This window comes from Lissotriton helveticus, chromosome 4_1 (genome assembly GCF_964261635.1).
Source record: "Lissotriton helveticus chromosome 4_1, aLisHel1.1, whole genome shotgun sequence".
Lineage (NCBI taxonomy): Eukaryota > Metazoa > Chordata > Amphibia > Caudata > Salamandridae > Lissotriton > Lissotriton helveticus.
This window is the reverse complement of record NC_136063.1, coordinates 1,236,202,442-1,236,224,403: the sequence shown is the minus strand read 5'-3', so window position 1 is coordinate 1,236,224,403 and position 21,962 is coordinate 1,236,202,442.

Here is a 21,962-nt window from a genome sequence, read left to right as displayed (position 1 = left end):
CGCTGTTGTGTCAACCAGATAGGCCTGGACCAACCGCTCAATGTTCATTGGTGCTCAGGTTTGCTCGTCCTCTTTTTGCTTTGCGACAGCAACGGACTTACCCATCCCTTTCTGTAGAAACCAAGCAGCTATTTATTTTCTTGTGTCTGATGAATCAGATCCTGTTGGTGCGGTTGTTGTTATTGGTTGTGTTGGTGACTGCTGGGAAGCAAACGCACTGCTCGCATGCTGTGAAGAAGAACTTGACTCTGTAGGATGCTCAGTAGTACTTGCACTGTCCTGGGCTGGCACTGGCAGGCCTTTAATTGAGAGCCGTTCGTTTTCTAAATCAGTGGTTTCCTCGGCTATTACAGTTTTGTACTTGGCAACATCCCCTTCTGAAAAAGGAATTACTGCATTACTGTTCACAAATATGTGTACCGTGGATCCAAAATTGTGGCAGTAATGTAATGTTGATGTGACACAATCTTATTTTGAATCCTTGTATTCTCAGATAAGCGGCCGGCTAAGGCCTTCGCCAAATTACATGCTTTAAGTTTTCCTTCAACACCTTCGTATGTTTCAGACACCTCCTTCAGCTCTTGCTCTAGCATGTACAACAATGGGATAGCTTGGCCCATAGTACATTCCTCCCTGCTGACTGCACGTGTGAAGAGCTCAAAAGGAAGTAGGATCTCTGTCAGGCACTTAATGAGGTCCCATTGCGACATCTCAACTGTCATGGCTTTAATACCAGTTGGATCCCCTGATCTTCTTGTCATTGTCATGACATAAGCATTAAGTGGTATGTACTGCTCAAACAGCCGATCAAGCATGTAATAAGTAGAGTTCCAACGTGTTGGCACCTCCTGGATGAGTGCTTTGACTGACATTTTATACTCACGTTGAATAACCCGTAGCTGCTTCCGGGCTTTAAAAGAATGGTTGAAATGCGTGCAGATTCTTCTGCAAATGGTCAGTAAGTTGCTGACTTTGCTTTCATTTTTCAGAAAGTCTTGAACCACAATGTTAATGCAGTGTGCCAAACACGGGACCCTGAAATAGCGACCATTTTCCATGGCCTTAACTACATTTCTGCCATTGTCGGTGGCAACAAAACCAATGTTAAGGCCTCTTGATCGCAGCCATTCAAAGACCTTGCTGTTAAACTCATCCAAAATGTTTGCAGCAGTATGCGATTTCTCCATAGCAAACATGGTTACAGTAGCATGTCTGCGAGTATCATTAAAAATCTCAGCAGTGTCAATGCCTGCGGATATCTTGTCTCTAACACCTGAAAAAGAGATCCAGTGTGCAGTGATGCACATGTAATCAGTGGCTTGGCAACTGGTCCACATGTCTGCTGTCAGGTGGATAGTATGCACAGCACTATGGTGCAAGGCTTTTCCAAGCAATTACAGCACGTCGTAGTGTAGTGCTGGAACAGCAACTCTGGCAAAATAGTAGCGGCTGGGAACATTCCATTTTGGGCAGAGGGTTGTCACAAATTCCATGAAACCCACTCCTTCAACAAAAGAAAAAGGGAGAAGGTCCAGTGCTAACATTTTAGCAAGCTTAGCATTGTACAAACGTGCTATTGGGTGGTTGTGTTCGTACTTTCCCTCCTGCCTAAACATGGTAATAATGGTACGCTGCTAGGTATTTCTTTCAGTTATGCTCGATGCAGTACTTCGCGTCGCAGACTTCGCACCCGTACTCCTTGGTGTCTCCGGGTTACTCTTACTCTGGTGCAACTGAGATGTTGCTGATGTGGAGGATGTGGGATCTACCACTGCAGTGCCGGGGACAGGGGTACTTAGGGTACCACTACCAGATAGAATGTCTCCCTCTTCTTCCTGTTCGATCCGTGGACCTTCTACTGCTTCCCCACCAACATTAATGTTTCCTGCTTTTATGCTATGTAGGTGGTCCTCCCACTTGATTGCGTGGTGTTTTTTCATATGGGTCATTTGGCCTCCGGTACCATAGTTTGTACCAAGCTTACCACGACTAACAGAGGAATGACAAATGGAGCATATAGCAATGTTCTCCTCATTTGCACTAACTGTAAAGAAGTCCCACACTGAGGAGCTTAACATTTCTCTCCTGCTAGAGGTGCCACTTCCAATGCCGGATGAACTGGAGGTTGTGTGTTGAATTTCACTATGTGGCTGCGCAGTAGTACCACTACCTACTTCTGCTGAGGTGGAACTTGTGCTGGATGTAGGACGCTGCCGGCTCTGTGCAAATATAAAAATGGAAGCTGGAGGTAGTTTTGGTGTGGCCTGTGTTGGTGATATGCGTGCTACATCCCCAGTCGCAGCCATTCTCGCTAGGATTAAAATGTTGGTCTCCATCTCCTCAGGGCCAGGAGTAATGCTTGTGATGACTGGGACTGACTCGTCATCACCATCATTATCCGGCTGTTCAACATCGCACTCCATAAGTTGTAGGCTTCCTACAACCTTCCTTTTCCCTAGCCTGGTCTTCTTGGGATGTCTCTCCCTCTCATGCTCAGATAGTTGTGGCTCCCAATTGAGATCAAGATCATCAGAAGGGATGCTTGGCGAAGAACTCAATGGACTAACCCTCCTTTTCCTTAGTGGGGATTTGGAAAACAATAGATCTCCTGCATGAGGTGCTTCCTCTTCTTTCTCTGCATCAGGCTCAATTTCCTGAACTGCCCCGACTTCGGAAGGAACAACAACTACTATTGCCGGTGGTGGTTCTTGAACAACAACTATTGCAGGCGGTGGTTGTGGTTGTTATTTTAGTTGAACATCTACTATTGCGGTCGGTGGTTGTGGAACAACTACTATTGCAGGCAGTGCTTGTGGTTGTTCTTTTCGTTGAGCATCTACTATTTTGGGCGGTGGTTGTTGAACAACTACTATTGCGGGCGGTGGCTCAGGTTGAACATCTACTATTGCGGGCAGTGGTTGTTGTTCACCACTTTTCTGCTGTGTTCCCTCCTGAGTGGAATGTGTACTACTTTGAGATAGCGATAAGTTCAGGTCGGGCTCATTATCACTGCTTTCCACCATTAGGCTGGCTACCTCTTCCGAACTCATCTGCTTGGGCCTGGGTTGGTGGCTTGGGCCCACTGATGCGGAGGTGCTGGCCCCAGCTTGGACCCCGGTCACTGCTGCTGCAGGCGTACTTTTTTTTTCTCAAAAAAGGTTTTCGGGTCAACACCAGACTTAAGTGTCACTTCCTTCTTCTGTTCTTCCTTCTTCTTCTCAGCAACTTTTTTGGTCTTGGAGGAGCTGGTACCTGCTTTCTTTGGGCCCATCTTCTTCAGATGTCAGCACCAGCACTCAGTTGCACAAGTTGCTGCGAATGATGTCTGGTCAGGTTAGTCACACCACACGTGACGTAGTACAGAAGGACGTCCGTATGGCAGTAGAGCAGGCGATGAATGATGACAGACACCTCCTCTTCAGTCTTTTGTGCACCTACAAGCAAAGAAGGCAGAATAACATCAGTCGAATGTGGATTTTTTTTAGCTTTAATTTTAATTACTACTAGAAGTATTAGTACACTCAGTAAGAGTAAGAATAGCAAAGAACTAAAATGCAAATGTAGTGGAAGTGGAACTTATTTATCCTTAATTGTGCAACATTTCGGATGGATGCAGCATCAGTGACCTGCAGCAGATAGCAATGGGGATGTGAACAGTAGTAAGCCAACAGAAACAATGGCAAGACACAGGCCAATTTGTCAAAAACAAAATAGCACACTACTACTACCACCACAGCTCCACATGGGCACTCTCATCACAGGTACATGGGTAAAGGCCAGAAAACAATGAACTCAAGCAGACCTATATCCCTATATGGCCAGAAAAAGGAGGATGCCTGTTGCACATCACAGCTTAATGCAAAAAAGAAAATCCCCATGGCTAAGAGGTTTTAAAGTTACACAACAACACAAACAACAAAGGCATTTACCGTTTACACCCAAACAGTTAAATACACCCCAAACACCACATTTGAAAATTCAATGCATTGCCACCCATGCCCTAAATGATGTTAAATTCAACAGACAAAATGGAAACCAATACATCAAGCAACCCCGCTGACTACCTCTGGGACTCTAGGCCTACTGGCAGAAGAAATCACAAGTTTGTAGGCATGCGAAAGCACGATGGAAGGTCACACAAAATGGCCGCCCCCACATGGCCTGGCCATCCCCAACAACATGAAAAGAAAGAGAAGACAGACATTACATGCCTATGGCAAAAGGACAATGCTTGGCTTGACAAAATGGCCGCCCCGCCGCCCACATGGTCAGGCCACCCTCAAACAACAAAGTACATAGAGGACAGAAACAGTAAGTGGTCCATGCTCCAAAAACAACAAGCAAATGACAACCTGAGGAGTTTCTTTAGCAAAATGAACAGCATCAACATTTTCGGGAAGGTTTTAGGCAACTCGAGAGATATTGCTCGCGAGAATGCAAATTCGGCGTGTTCGGCAGCGCTAACTGTACAAAACGTCGTTATCGCGTGCCCGAGCACGCACATTGAGCGCGCGAAGAAGACAAAAACTGGAAGGTCGTGTTGTCGCACTGTGCAAAGTTACCAAAACTACGCGAGCTGAATTCTAGGGTTACCTAGTGCGCAGAAAAAAACATATTATTCAACACACACCAAAAACCTGCAATTCAACACCAAAAACACATTTTGCTAATCAATCCAAAGCCATCCATGACCTACATGATGTTACACTTACAACTTAAACACCCCAATAACAGTTGAACAACTTTCATGCACCCATGATGAGGACTCTAGTAATACCCTTGGGCCTACTGGCAGAGTAGGCCACAAGCTTGGAGGCCTATGGCAAAAACACAGAGACTACTAGTACCAGGAAATGGCTGCCATGACATGGACAGGCGGTCACAATAAAAAAAAGAAAAGGAATAAAAAAAATAAGAGACGAATATAAATAAAAAAGAGACAAAGCAGGCCTATGGGAACAGCAAAATGCATGGCTTCACCAAATGGGAATGGGCACCAGCCCCATGGTCAGCCCACCAACAAGAAAGTACATACAATTTAAATAAACTCAAGCAGGTCTATCTATAACCCTATATGGCCAGAAAAAGGAGGATGCCTGTTACACATCACAGCTTAATGCAAAAAAGAAAATCCCAATGGCTAAAAGGTTTGAAAGTTACACAACAACACAAACAACAAAGGCATTTACAGTTTACACCCAAACAGTTAACTACACCCCAAACACCACATTTGAAAATTCAATGCATTGCCACCCATGCCCTAAAAGATGTTAAATTCAACAGACAAAATGGAAACCGCTACATCAAGCATCCCCGCTGACTACCTCCGGTACTCTAGGCCTACTGGCAGAAGAAATCACAAGTTTGTAGGCCTGCGACAAAAAAACTAAAGCACGATGGAAGGTCACACAAAATGGCTGCCCCCACATGGCCTGGCCACCCCCAACAACATGAAAAGAAAGAGAAGACAGACAATACATGCCTATGGCAAAAGGACAATGATTGGCTTGACAAAATGGCCGCCCCGCCGCCCACATGGTCAGGCCACCCTCAAACAACAAAGTACATAGAGGACAGAAACAGTAAGTGGTCCATGCTCCAAAAACTACAAGCAAATGACAACCTGAGGAGTTTCTTTAGCAAAATGAACAGCATCAACATTTTCGGGAAGGTTTTAGGCAACTCGAGACATATTGCTCGCGAGAATGCAAATTCGGCGTGTTCGGCAGCGCGAACTGTACAAAACGTCGTTATCGCGTGCCTGAGCACGCACATTGAGCGCGCGAAGAAGACGAAAACTGGAAGGTCGCGTTGTCGCACTGTGCAAAGTTACCAAAACTACGCGGGCTCAATTCTAGCGTTACCTAGTGCGCAGAAAAAGCCATATTATTCAACACACACCCAAAACCTGCAATTCAACACCAAAAACACATTTTGCTAATCAATCCAAAGCCATCCATGACCTACATGATGTTACACTTACAACTTAAACAACCCAATAACAGTTGAACAACTTTCATGCACCCATGATGAGGACTCTAGTAGTACCCTTGGGCCTACTGGCAGAGTAGGCCACAAGCTTGGAGGCCTATGGTAAAAACACAGTGGCTACAAACACAAAATGGCCGCCACCACCTGGCCAAGCCACCCACAGAAAGTAAATGAACTCAAGCAGGCCTACACTAACTACATGAACTACTAGGGTTACCTAATTTTACTAAAAAAAATTAAATTCCACTACAACAGAGTATGCAATTAAATCCAATGCCATCCATGATGTTTTACAGACACCACAGAAACATGGGTGGACCCGTGGGTACCTCTAGGCCTACTGGATGAAATTTCAAACACATACAACTTGGCCCCTCATAAAAGTACAGGCCTCCCTCAATAATAATTTTTAAGAAAGATTGAGAAGCACAGAAAACTGTAGTTAAAAAAAAAAAAAAAAAAAAAAAAACATTTACAGTACACCAATTCTCAATTCTCAAACTTACTTGTAAAAGAAAAGTTCAAATCCAAAATTCCTCAATAAATCCAATTAAATGCTATGATGCAGCAGACATACACAAAGAGTGATCCTTCCAGCTCCAAATCCAAATAAAAGTGAACACCACATGGACAAAGCACTGGGAGGAGCCTGGTGGACAGGAACAGGAAGTTGGAGACTAAGGGGCACTTCCTTTCTCTTGAAAAAAAAAGTAGAAACAAAAAGAGGACTCCTAGCCCAAAAAAATACAGCCAAATCACAATCTGAGGGGTTTTCCTGAGCAAAATGACGTTTTTGAGAAGATTTTAACATGCTCGAGAGATAATCTGTGCCAGATTGCAGATTCTGCGTGTTCGGAAACGCGATCTTACCAACATGGCGCTGCAAGGAGGATTGCGCGTCCTAATGACCTGTTCGCGCGTCCTAATGACGTTATCGCGTTCTCACAGTCGCATGGGATTGTGCGGCCGGATTCCAAACATCGTAGCGAATGCGACCGGGAGAGAAAAGCGAGAAAGCGAACCCAGAACCACGGTAAGTCATTCCCGCGCACGCGAGAATGCTATTGAGCGCGCAAGGAAGAAAAACTACTACACTACACTGTAGATTGCGAAGTAGTCGACAACTTCCCGCTCGCTGCGAAGTTGCAGAAAATTCGCAAACTCCGCAAAAGGAACGTAGTTCTCCGCCCAGGGTTAGTCATGTTGTGCTTTGAAATGCACAAATGCATTTTTAGCATTGCGGGGGCGGTGCTTTCAGCACCGCCCGCCGCAATGTTTAAAATGTGGGATGCACTCGCCACTGTGGCGGGTGCATCCTAATTCGAGTCACGGGACCTCCGCCCCTGTGGCGGACGGTCCCGTCCTCCGACAGGATGGCGGACGGACTTTGTCCGTCCACCATCCTAATTGACCCCATAGTTCGGGCTCCATCGATCACACATTCTGCTTCAGATCCTGCTCCTTTTATACCTCCTTGAATTTCTAACACCCCTGAATTTTTCCGCAACATATTGTTTTTCTTTCCTTCAAGTAAACACATTAATGCCTTACCTTTTCTTTTTCTGTTGTTATTCTGTCATACGTTAGCTAACCAACCGCACAGATCACATATCAACCACTCATATATATCCCCCTCTACTCCAAAAAAAGACAACATTCAACCAAAAATACCTTCTTCTTTAATATGTATTTTAGTTATATTTGCTTATTTATTATCAATATGATTTGTAACAATTATCACATATGTATATCCTCTCTTCATGCTCATGTTTATATTTGTTCTTGATCTCAATTGTTCATATCATGTACTATCTTGTACTTACTATATTATTTAATAAAGCTTTCACATCTTTAAAAGAAGGAGGGAGCCGAAAAACAGTCACAGTAGACATTGAGCAGAGCTAAAAACAAAATGCAAAGACCAAATGTTACCTAACATGATTCCCACAGTTGCTAATTGAGTAAAAGGAAACCCTGCCTCTGTCTATATGAAACATGCAACTTGCTGAGGAAGCAGAATGTTCTTGTTTGAGAACTGTACATTTGAGACTCTTACTTTGGTTTCGAGCTGACTGCAATATAGCACATTTCTACTAAGTGGACCCTACAAATACCACCCACATTAACATCCTGAAAAATGATTAAGCCTGATTAAGAGAGTGCAGAAAAACTGACAATACACAGACACCATCATCCATCATAGGCTAGTGAAAAGCAGATTAAAAGTTGTAATAAGTCTACTTGTGGCTACCACATTTCTGATGTCAGATTCAGGCTACTGGTTTCAGAAAAATAAGATAATTATGATCCTACCCACCCAGAAAAATTCCTCCTGTCTAAGGGGGGGTCTTTAGTTATTTGATTTTCAAAAAAGGGGAGTTAGGCTTTTAAAAACAAATTGTTTGGTGGACGTCCATTAAAAACAACAGCAGCCATTACCCAAACTTTTTGTACCTTCGGAGGAACCAACATAATAGTGGTTCCTCTGAAGGTACTGAAGTCACTGGTGGGCTGCTAGTGTAATCTAAAGTATGCAAAATCTAGTCCATCGGGTAGGGATGTAATGTACTGCGCCACCCTGACAGATGGACTACCACCTGCCAAAATCTAAATCAACCCTCTCTTCCCAATGGCATATGATGCTATCAGCAACACTTTTAAGTAGTAAAGATAGCATTAGTGGCTGCTGCTGCTCAGTTGAAGATTCCTGGTGAACCAAAGCCTTAGCTGTCTGTGTCTACTTACCTTTGAAGTGTTTTTCCAGCTACTGGGCATCTTTTATAGGGTCAGGTGGCTAGTGGTGTCATATAAGATAGGCAGCACAGCATTTTCACAGAGTAGAGTTGAATCAAAATGTTAGTGGGTGGAAGGAAGGGGTGCTAGCTGTATAATGCCTATGCATACTCTGACTAAATAACTATGCACTTTCATTTGCCATTCTTGTACCTTAGCAGACGTTAATGTGGTACACAATACAAGTAGAAGTGAGGATAGCCCGGTGATGTCAATCAGAGGACAGCACCAATGTTTGTTGCACTATGTCAATTGTGGGATTATAGATGCGGGGATCTGGTTTGGTCTAGTCTGCCCTGACTGCCTGGGAGTATAATCTTTTGACTATTGCTCTTATGTATTTGCTTTAATGTTTATACCGCATATCATGCTGTCGTAAATAAAGCATCTCTAAGTCATCGCTAAAACGTTATTTTGGGGGTTACTTTTGAAATGAAATGAAATGAAAAAGACTCTTATATAGCGCATGGCTACTCTGGACCATCCCAGCACATAGGAGTAACCAGAAGGGAAAGGGCAGAGTGTGGAGAGCCCAGGCAAGCCTGGGGATCTAGGCCCTAGGGAAAAGCCAGGTTTTTAACCTTCTTCTAAATGCGAGGAGATTGGGCTCCTGGCGAAAGGACGGGGGCAGGGAGTTCCATAATTTTGCCGCATTATATGAAAAAAGACGGCCGCCCGAACGGGCCCTGTTAATTCTAGGAATCTCTGCAAGGTTCAAATCGTTAGAGCGCAGAGTTCTGGGTGCTTTGTATGGTCTGATCAACTTATCTAGATTGGGGGGGCCTCTGCCATGGAGAGTTTTATGCACCATACAGAGAGTCTTGAAATGGATCCGCTCCTTCACCGGAAGCCAATGGAGAGCATTCAACGCGGGTTTGGCTGAGGAGCGAAGACTGGTGACCATTAACAGTCTCGCCGCCGAATTCTGGACGACCTGAAGTTGCCGGATCACCGATGTTGGTGCTCCTAGGTAGATCGCGTTACCGTAATCTAACCTAGATAGGATTAGGGCCTGGACTAGGATTTTCTTGGCTTTTTCTGGCAATTGACGAAGAATTTTACGGATCGTCTTCAGTAGCCCAAAGCAAGTGGCTGCTATTTTTCTTGCTTGAGGTTTAAACAAAAGGTCCACATCGAGCCAAATGCCCAGGCTCTTGATCTCGGTCTTGGGGATGGGGCCGGGGCCCATGCAGGGGGGCCATAGTATGGAAGTGTCAAATGTGACCTGCCTTCCTAGTAGCATCAGCTCGGTCTTTCCACCATTCAATTTGAGATGAGACTGGTTCATCCATTTAGCTACTAATTCCAGGCAGCTGCACAGATTCGTGGGGGGGGGCTCTGCCTGGTTCAAAGAGACCACCAACTGGGTGTCATCAGCGTAGCTTACTAGTTGAATCCCGAAAGGGGCCACTATCTCCGCTAAGGGAGCCATGTACACATTAAACAGTGTGGGGCTGAGGGAGGAGCCCTGCGGCACCCCACACTGCAACGGTACCGGGGAGGAGCAGCTGTTGTCCGCAAGCACCTTAAAAAACCTGTCCCTAAGGAAAGATTCGAGCCATGCAAGGGCTTTGCCCGTGACTCCGATGTTATTAAGGCGAGATAGGAGGATACGGTGATTAACCGTATCAAAGGCGGCGCTGAGGTCCAGGAGGATGATGGCCACGCAGCCACCTGCGTCCAAGATCCTCCTGGACTTCTAAACCACCCTCAGCAGAGCTGTTTCCGTTCCCTACCCTTTGCGGAACCCTGTTTGGGATGAGTGAAGCAGATTAGATGTTTCTAAAAATGAGGCAAGTTGACTGTTTACAAACTTTTCAGTCAACTTGCTGATGCCAGGGAGAAGGGAAATAGGGTGATAATTGGAAAGGTCACCAGGGTCAAGGTTAGGTTTCTTTATCAAGGCCTTAACTATGGCCATTTTCCAATCTCGTGGGTCCGTGCCTGACTTAATCGAGGAGTTGACCAGATTGACAATGGGCTTACTAATGTGGGGCAGGGCTGAATTTAGGATATTCATCGGCGCAGGATCAAGCAGGGAACCGCTCTTTATGGCATTCAGAAGAAGGGGTAGGAGGTCCACACTAAGCGGAGAAAAGAAAGAAAGCCGGGGAAGCGCCGATTGAGTATTAGGGAGTGGGGGAGGTTCAACAGAGGATATGGGAGGAAGGGTAAGGAGGATCTTCTGGATTTTTGTAGCGAAGAAATTCGCCAGTTCTTCACAGCAGGCACCTGTTTCATCTGGGGTGGACGGCGGGTCAGGGGCTTTTAGCAAAGTTTTAACAATTCTGAACATATCTCTTGGGGCATTAGCGGAGGCCTCAATTTTATCTGCGTAGAAGATGGATTTGGCGGAATTTAGGGCAGATTTATAGTCCTTTATGGAGGCTCTATATTTACTTTTCTTGTCAGGGTTGAAGTCTTTCCGCCACTGTCTCTCCTCCCGTTTACACTCTTGTTTAAGAGTCCTAAGTTCCGTGCTAAACCACGGTTGATTAGTGGGGACCTTCTTTTTAATTATAGATTTTTTTGGGAGCACGATGTCAAGTGACTGCTCTATCCAATGATTGAGATCACTGTTTGCTATATCTATATCAGAGTTGGTGGAGGGTTCAGTCGTCCTCAGAATTTCAACCCAATCGTGGATCTCAAGTTTGGGCCAATGTCTAGCTAATGCTCTATGAAAAGGTTTAGTTGGGCCGGGGCAGGGAACCTTCCAGATAAAAGGGATTACCATGTGGTCCGACCACGGGATCGGATACGGGTCATCAGTTGTTAGGCCTGGGATGTTCGAAAATATTGGGTCCCGGAGATTACCTTTAGAGTGGGTAGGATACCGAACTTTTAGGCTCAAATCACAAGACCCCCGATCTTTGGTCAGATCTATGGCTGTGGTGTCTAGTGGATCGTTAAAGTGAAGATTCATGTCCCCCAGCACCGTGAAATTGGATGCCGTGCTAGCCAGGTCCATTACTGATTCGACTAGTCCCTCGTAAAATTGTCCTGGGGGTCCAGGTGGGCGATATATCAGGAGTCCTGAGAAGGAGGTTTCAGGGGATAAAGTGATAGAGAAATGTACATTTTCACAATCCGGGATAGGGCTGCCTAGTAGACGGCATACTAGATAATCTTTATAAAGGATGGCAATCCCTCCTCCGACCTTGGATGCTCTGTCCATATGTTGGATCAGGTATTCTGGTGGTAGGGCCTGGACAATATCAGGGCCAGAGTTGGGTCCCAACCAAGTTTCGGTGATAAAGAGTATGTCGAGTGCCAGACTGTGCAGTAGGAGGGAAATTTCAGTGGCATGCTTAGGTAATGATCGGCAGTTTAATAATGCCATATTTAGTTTCATCTCCGCTTTCCCTCTGGTTTCATCAGGGCTCGTCACTTTGAAGGGGCAGTACTGGCATGAGAATTGACGGTACGCAAAGTCTATAGAGTGGCTGCATGGGGTTTCAACTTTTAGTTGAAGGAGTGTAGAACGAGAGTAAGTAAGTTGGGAGTTAGTTACAGGGGCAGAGGTCCTGGTCCCTGGGCCCGACCGTGCGCGAATCGGCGCAAACGGGCTTACCTCTGGCGCACCTCCGGCACGCCGTCGGTGCACCCGCTGCGCGCCAGTGTTTCCAGTTCTAGTTATCGAGGGTGAAAACCCGTCCCAACCACTAGAGCGCCTCCCCACCTATGGCGGCCACTGATGGAAAGGCCTGCCTCACTCAGCCAAGATGGAGCGGCCCTGTGAAGTGAGTGAGTGTTCCCGCTCAAGCGGCGGGTGGCCAGTAATGATTTTAAAGTGCGGGTAAGTGGGGGTACAAGTCAGGTTAAAAAGCGGCGATTATTTTTAAAAAATTTCACAAATACAATTAATCATGAATCCGGACATTTACACAAAACAGACAGAGGCTGATGCTCTTCGCGCTCCACAGAAGTAGTAATCACTTCTGGAATTCTTGAAGACGCGCGAGCAGTTCTCCCTCTAAATACTGTCAGCTCTAAACCTGTCCCAACCACTAGAGCGCCTCCCCACCTATGGCGGCCACTGATGGAAAGGCCTGCCTCACTCAGCCAAGATGGAGCGGCCATGTGAAGGGAGTGAGTGTTCCCGCTCAAGCGGCGGGTGCCCAGTAATGATTTTAAAGTGCGGGTAAGTGGGGGTACAAGTCAGGTTAAAAAGCGGCGATTATTTTTAAAAAATTTCACAAATACAATGAATCATGAATCCGGACATTTACACAAAAACAGACAGAGGCTGATGCTCTTCGCGCTCCACGGAAGTAGTAATCACTACTTTTGTATTTACTAAAACTTGCCAGTGCTTTTAGATCCTTTAATATATATATTTATGAATTTCAGTGAAATAAAGGGGATATTTAGAATATAGCATCTACAAATAGAATAGCAAATGCCAAACACTGCAATCAACAGAAAACACTATGCCGGGTAGGTATTCACTTTAATTTAAAGAAGTTAATCTGCCGAACACAAATATAAACCTATTGTCTTCAAAATTTGTCAGGAACAACTTTACTAAATACACTAGGGTGTATAGAAATACAGACAGCATTGTGTTGGAGAAATTTTTAGCGACCTTGAAAAATGGAGTACAGATATGATGCATTGGGTCGCAGGTGAGAGGTAGGAATTAAATTAGTGTTACATTATACACTGTTACACCTACTCCTTCACTTACAATGCTGACAATGTGACATTGTTTGCAGCCATCTCTATTCAGTGTATTCAGCCATTGAATTCATTTCATGCAACTCGAGCTCTGGAAAGCAGGCTTATTGTGCTTAATTCATGTTTTCATGTGATTTCAAGTGCTTTGGGCGCAGCCGCATTTCTTTTATAGCTGCTGCCTTTGAGGTTGCTGCTTGATGGACTCTTTATTTATTTACTTTTTTAATTTTATTTATCCGTTTTTATTTTGCACGTACTTTACCCGAAGGTGTCAGAGCGCTTTACAATAGAACCAGTTCCATTACATAAGGACTTCAGAGTACATATATTTTTAAATTATATATAAAATACAAACAGATATATGCGTCTAAAACATACACAAAAAAATAAATGTTACAACGGTGTTTACAAGAGATGTGCAATTTAAACTAACAGCATAGATATAATCTGCCAATTTTGGCGGGAAATGAGAACAAAGTATTGGCAGGAAATGAGTGCAAAGAATATAGAAATAGCAGGATGATATTTTATAGCATAGCATTATGATAGATAGATTGGTCAGTTCGTACGTCCAAAAAGCATCCAATTGCCCATGCCACTAGCCTTGTCCCCGAGATCAGCCCGCAGGATGGACTTACCCTACACAAAGGGGATCAAAAGTAGCAAGTTCTATTTCATGGGTTCTGGAGGTGGAGGGGAGCTGTTTCATGTAGAACAAACTCAGCGTGTGGACGATGTTGCGGTCTTCTCCGATACAAAGGGCATCTCCAAGGCAGCAGCAGAGATCCCCGGGGGCCTGTAAGGAGTCAATGGGGGTACAGGAGTTCCTTTTTGCATTGCTCAACCCAGCACATGGACTGGGGGGTCGAGATCGTCAAGGCAGCTGAATGGGACGATCTGTGGTCATGTCAGAGTGAGAGGGGGCTGGAGGCTCACCTTTGGCACCGAGTAGGTGTTTCCATGTCGGTTGCAGCAGTCTCCCTACTACAGTGTTCTTCAATCTGTGTGGCGCCCCTGGGGGCCGTGACACCTTCCCAGGGGGGGCGCGTCCTCCACTGCAATCTGCCCTTTGTTCCCTCCGTGCAAATCTTCCTAGAGGACTCCGGTACGTGGAAGGGAGAGGGAGGGGAGATCGATGGGGCAGGAGGTGCCTGTCCTTTTGTCTGGGTAACTCTCCCAGGAGGGGGTTAATTCACGGAGCTGTTAGATTCAGCTAAAGTGTGAGGCAAGGAGTCTCCTCTGCTAAAAACGAAAGCAAACAAACAGACACGCTTTCGGTTTTAGCAGGGGAGACCCCTCGCCTCCCACTGCAGCTGAAGCATTTCAGCTCTATGAATTAACCCCCTCCTGGGAGAGTTAGCTCTTCCCAGAACGGAGAGAGTTCGAGTCTCGGCATTGAAACTGAACATCCTGTGATTCTGGGCAAATCACCAATCACCCCGTGCCTGACTAAGAAAGTGAATATGTCCTCATGTAATGCAACTGGTGCTATGTAAAGCGCTCTGATACCTGATTCAGGTCAATTCGCGCTATATAAATCTCTGTAAAAAAACAAAAAGTAGGCTCTGGCCCAGGGCCCCAGCCTTTCAAAGGGGGTGGGAGTGTGTGTGTGGGGGAGTGGTGGGGGGGCCTTGAATCATTTTAAAACACAATGTTGTAAATAGCGTTTTTCAATCATTAATTTTCAATGTGTATAAGTCTATTACATACATTTTGCAGACAAAATGTGTTTATGCATCATGCAACATCCATATAAAAAGTTTATTTTAGATCTATACATGACCTCACATATGAGAAATAGAAGGGTGTGACAGATTATTTACAGTAATATTAGTGAACTGCTGTTGTGTTACAAACTGAAAACACACATCACTATCCCTGAATATCCTATGTACACACATTTAGTATTTGACCAAAGAAGGCATGAAAGAGCTGAGACTAGATCATAAAATCAAAGCTGGTCTGAACAGGGGCCCCAAAAATACATTTGGCCCACAGGCCACAAAATCCTTAAAACGTCCCTGAAAGTTTCTTTCAAAATTACACAGGCAGGCGCGCAAAATGCCAGTCAGCCATGTGTTTAAACAGCTTGCAAATTGCTAAATATAGTTATAAATATGTATGTATTCATTTGTAATGTTAACGAGCTCCCGGTCCCCCCTTCTTTTTGTCGATTCATTTGTAATGTGACTTTTTTATCTTTGCTCCCTTTTATTATCAGTCATTGATCATTCAGGCAGCCCTAGAAAACAAGTGGTGTTTTGAGCTGTGTAATAAGCCTCTGTCATTTCACCACACCCACCCACTCACAAACCTGCAGTTTACTAAACACTCTTATTGTATTGAATGGTATTCGCTGAATATGCCCGGAATGTGCGTGTGGCGGTCGAGTCCAGAAATTTCTGCCAGGTGGTGGGGGGGCCCAACATCTAAAAAAATTCAGCTAGGGTGGCTCAACCTACAAAAGTTTGAAGACCTCTGCCCTACTACCAGTCGGCTGGGGACAGCAGGGCACTGACAGTAGACCCAGGGCCACATGGCAGAAGCTCAGTGGCAGTCTTCCGAACACCAGACAGTTGCACACAGCTGAGCAGCACTTGCCGTAGACCCTGTACCAACATCTTGAGTGAGGAGGAGTTGTGCAATGGAGTGCAATTCGCCCTCACACCAGAGCGTGCCTTGTTGACAAGATGGTAACCTCCGGCATCAACCCGTAAACACTGGCACCCCCGCCACCCACTTGGACAGCCCATGACAGATGATACACAGCAGTCTACCGCCCACTGGACATGGCAGAGCACATCAGCGGACCCAGGACCTCATGTCCGGCATGCCTGGGCCGGGCCACATACCACCCTCTTGCTAGAGTGGGCTTCACCGCCAAGACGGTGGTCTCCCGTGTTTATCTTCTTTGTTGTAGTTTGGTCCACATCAGCGCTCCTTGTTGTGTTGCTCTGCTCCATGATTTGGGGCTCTAGTGTCCACTATGGGAGATTGAGCAATCGTTTTTTCTTGATTCCCCATATGAGGTGGTTAGATGGGGGGGCTTTGCTGGGATTTATGCTGAAATGGCGCTCTAGACCCCGGGAACTCCATATGGGAGCTCCATTGCAGTCGACCATCACCTTGTACTCTTTGTTGTTAATGACAACTGCTATATGCTGTGTACCTTCCACAGGACACACTAAACTGGAAATATGAATGATTTGCCTTACTTTTATGCTTAATCAATATTGTCCAAAAAGGAGAGTGCCTGCTGAAGGCATTGAGTGTGGGAGGGAAAGAGGGGCATGCTGGGGGACTGAGAAGAAGTTCAGCATCCGGCCAATTAGATATAAACTCTGCATGCATCCAATCAAACAGTGCCATTTTGGTATACTGGAGCTGTCTTGTTGACAATCTTGCTTATGTTTTGCTCATTGAACAATAGTGGATCGACACGTATTATGCTCTGGGCCACTGAAATTCTGATTCAATATGATTATGTATTATGCATTATTAGAGCCACGTTTATCATTTTGTCATGCAACGCAACACAGCAAGACACCTTGCAGCACTGCGCTGCATGAAAGGGAGTGGACAGGAATGTGCCAATCTATCAAGATATGACACATTCCTGCTTGGTCTGGCACACATTTGGGTGCCTAGTGCCTACACATGCACCCTTGCACCATGGAGCTAGAGTGCCTGCATTGCAGGCAGAATTGATTTTGTGCAGATCTTCCTGCAAAAAAACAATCCTTTGAGTTGTATCACATGTAGAAGAGATAAAACAAGGAGAAATAAGGATACTTCTCGTCATTATACCTCCCCTGAGATTGTGAAGCATTTTGATGCCTTCCCAGGTCTACCACTCATGGTAAATTTGGGAATGCGCCAAAATCCATGGGTGGATGCATGGGGTAACCCATGCTCCACCCATAGAGTGCGCCTCCGTGGCCCTGAGTAATGCAAGCAGTGACTTGCGCTGCCTTGCGTTACTCCAGATTTACCAAGCACTGCAGGTCCACACAAGATGGCCTTGCATGACTTGGTAAATCTCATGATGATTTTGCTTCGCCTTTGTGTTGCCGTGCCTGGAGAGAGGGCAACACAAAGCTTTGATAAACATAACTCTTAGTTTCAAGCTCAAATTGATCAAAAGTTACTAAAAATGAAGCAGTATGGGTTCAAACACACTGCATGGCACTTTAAAAAAAGGTAATTGGTCACCTTTTACTTTTGCTGATTCCTATATTTACTCATCAAACTGACACTACTGAGATGAAAACCAAGTAAAGTCTTTGTTAAATTTTACAAATAACAACACAGCGCCTCATTTATGAAAAGTGGCGCACCACAGGTTGAAAACAGCGATGCAAAGACTTTCATTGCACCCTCCTTGTGACACCATGGATGTGCCGTCTTTATGCTAATGCGCTCCATGTCGCAAGGATTGAACCGATACGTCAGGAATCCTAACCTATCTGTTGGCACAGTAATGACGCATTGCTGGAGTGTGTCGGAAAACAGACGGCACTCCAGCAATGAGTCATTACACATGGGGCGATTCCCATATGAAAGGTCCTGCAGCAGTCCAGGCGTAAGGATTTGACGCAGTGAAGTCGTAGAAGTGATGCAGTGAAATCTCATAGATTCCACTGCGCCACTTCTGCGAGCCGTGTTTATGGGGAAACGACCACCTCGCATATATAATACCTGATATACAGGTATAATATACAGGTATAATATAGCACAGTGCTTTACAAAGTGAGCATCTGCCTACATGCATCACCTTGTAAATAGGGCTCAGTGCGGCACATTGATTAAGCTTCTGCAGCGTCACATAAAAGTGACGCAACAGCAGCGTAAGCCCTTCATAAATAAGGTCCACAGTAAATTAATACAGCCACAACGCCTGATTATGGCGCATAATCCAGGAACACTCTGCAAAATGTGGGCACAAAGAAAGAAAAGCGCGAGTTTAGTTTATTTTTTTTCCTAAATCTTGCAGCGATGTGCGTGCGAATCAACACAATGTGTCCGCCGAGTGAGGTTTTATTAAAAATATAAATCCTGAATGCCCAATGTGGGTACATCTGTCAGGAAACGAAACCATTAGCAGTGATGAGATGCGAGAATCGCGGAGGTACTCGAAAGCTCAGACAACGAGCGCCAGTTTTGATAACAACTCAACCAACAATATTCTATTTGTAGATTAGCTGCAGAGCTAAAATTGTCAGCTTCAGAAATCTGCTTCGGTTTTCCTGCCAGCAGAGTTTGGTCTGCTGGAAATGTTGTTTATATCTCTTGGTAATAGGTTTGCGGTGGCTGCCAAAGACAACAGTGCTGCTGTGCGAATTCGGATCGACGTTGGCATTCACTGCTTTTGGCCCAGAGAGTTCAGCTGATGCTGTGAATTAGCCCGACCAGCGTGTGCGCGCATTCCTGTGCCATTTCAATACGCAAGTGTAGCTTTTGGATGTGAGCGATCCCCTACCAGTTACCGATGAGAAGTCGCAGGAAATGGCGCTACAGCTAGGAATTTTATTGGTGATGTACGTTTCAAAATTGTCCTTTCTTGTGCGCCAACAGGAAAAATGCAAAAGTCATTGCATATAGGCCTGGTTATTTTCGGAATGCTAATGAAGCAAGCTATGCATGGCAGAGTCGTAGTTAACATCGTAGTGACGTAGTCGAACAATCAGCAAAGGTGAATATTTTTGTATTAGATGCTTTCAAAGCAGCGAAAATAGCATATAACAACAGAACACAGAATAACCAGTACAACATAAATAAGCTAAATTAACACACAATATAACATGATATCACTTAACAATACACTAGCCCCTGATGGAGCGAGGATGGAAACAAAGGGCCTTATTTATGAAAAGTGACACATCGCTGCATGAAAACAGTGATGCGTCACTTTTCATTGCGCCCTCCTTACGACACCAATGATGAGTCATATTTACAGTATGACCCATCATTGCGCAAGGAGTCACAGATACGTCAGTATTTCTGACGTATCTGTATGGCGCAAAAGTGACCCATTGCTGGAGTGTGTCACAAAAGTGACGCAACTCCAGCAATGTGTCCTTTCACATGGGGCAAGCCCCATGTGAAAGGGCCTGCGTCAATCTTACGCCTGCTGTGAGGCAGGCTTAAGAAATTTCACTGCGTCACTTATATGACCCTTTATTGCGTCCAAACGCCCCCCTGCATACATTATACCTGGCGCTGGTATAATGTAGCGCAGGGGTTTACAAAGTGACACATCTACCTAGATGCATCACTTTGTAAATATGGTAAACAAGGCACATTTTTTACGCTGCTGGTGCGTCACACAAAGTGACGCACCGGCGGCGTAAAAGTGACGCGCGGCCTCATAAATGAGGCCCAACATTTTTTGTATACCCCTCGTTAAGTCACTTCTCCATAACAGTAACATGTAATAATCGTGTGGTTTTGAAAAAAAAAACATAGAATAGAGTGCACACACAAATACACGTGGGATACTAACTTGCTTATGTTGCGAGACATAATTTACTAATTAAGTGAAGTTGTCATACTAATCTTGTGCGCAAATGTCATATTCTAACCAAAATCTGCATGTATATGCTTTCTGTATGTCTAATTGTAGCATAAATGATGGTGAATGGTGAGTAAACCATGCTTATTTGTTGCTATATCTGCTAGGTAATAACTAACTGGGTTACCTTAGAATGGGGGAGGTAAACAGAAGGGCTATATTTCGAAAATTAACGTTTAATTGTGTTTGTTTCTATAATAGTTCCCATTGTGGCATATGCAGCCTAATCCAAAATGGAAGTGTACAGCGACTCCGAGTTTGAGATGATGTACGCATGCGCGACAGAACTCGGGAGAAGTGCAAGCAGCCTGTGCCTGCACAGTGTGGGTCAAGGACAGTGAGGCCTGGATGCTCGATTCGGTGGGAACAAATTTGAATGTTCGCATCGTGAACATGGGAAGGTTTGAAGACATTACAAATTAAAGGACACAAGGGGAAAGGACTACTAAGAGACAATAGAGACTTTATTTTTTTGAATTATAACAATGACTTTGCTGGAATACGAACAGTAAGGTGATGAGGTTATGCTCATCCACCCCTTGGACTAACTAATCAGAGTAAAGAAAGACCCCAAAAGTTACAAGTTTTAGATAGATAAGTTAGGGGAAAAAGAGTATAATAGAGGACGTTTGGAAGTTAAAAAAAAGCGTGCTTTTCGATGTTATTTTGCACCACGACATGCTGTTGGGTTGCTGAATTTATATGGTGCAAGAGCTTTGACATTTTTCTGGACTTTAACTTTTAGAATGGGTGCGGAGTCCTGATGGGAGGAGAACACCAAGAAAGAATAGAGAGGTGGTTTTTGGGAACTGTTCTGTCTTTATACTGATGTCTGTGTCCTGAAATCTTGGTAATATAATTTTGCTTACTTCCCTGTACTGTTATGCTAATAAATATAAATGGTTGAATTTAACCTTTATTTCCCTTTAGGTTATTAATGTTTTAAATGATTATTGAAATAGAGTGAATAAAAGTAAGGTCATGCTAGGAGATTTTAACTCTAAAATAAAAAGTAAATAAATGGAGAATTAAGCTTGTCTTGTAGTCCATTAGTTAACTTTTACTAGCAGATACATTGACAATAATGGTGGGGTGATTTTATGCTTCTTGAAATTAAAACCATGGTAATATCGATAAACTGCAGATGTATATAGTGTATAAATTTTAGTATGAAATAAGACACTCCAGCAGCTCTTCTCTAGTCTTCACCAATCCTTGGAGCAGGGTGAATGTGTATATAAATGACTCGCAGTGTTATGGGCCCCACTGACGAGTAATGTGAGAATAGCTCCTTAGGAGTATGGTGATGGTTTTGCAGGTAAATTTCAGGAGGCGCGCTGGATCACCCCCCTTGATGTAAAGTACAGAGCTGCCCAACCAATCAAAATGGTGGCTATGAAGGACTACAGCTATTGTTACAGAGAGCGTTATGTGCTGCCAGCTATCAATGACCCTGACGTATGTGCAGGGCCCTATGAGCTCCATGGGGGCAGAGTGCCTCTTAGTTCGAAGGCAGATTGGTAAAAATAGTAACGTTCTCTTGCAGCATTTCCTCAGCCTCTTCCAATGCTATTGGCTCCTCCCCTCGCTTTTGCTAACAGATAAGCACAATCAGCCATAAAAAAGTTGTAAAATATACCAAAAATCCTTGTTCTACTTTTTTTTTTGTTGATTTGATTTTCTTCTCAGCAAAATCAAAGGGATGAGCCTGGGCAGATATCTTTTAACTGATGGCGGCTTCTGGTTAGACTGAGGGAGTGCACTTGAAGAATGAAGCTGTTTTTCCCCCTATGATTTAGGTAAGAACAGCTCCTACTCCTACAGCTGACATCATTTTTAGTGAGGGTGCTAATAGCCTTATTGCCAATGAGTGGAGGTCAATAACAGCTTTGAATACCCGCTCCTCATTATAGGCACTCACCTACAG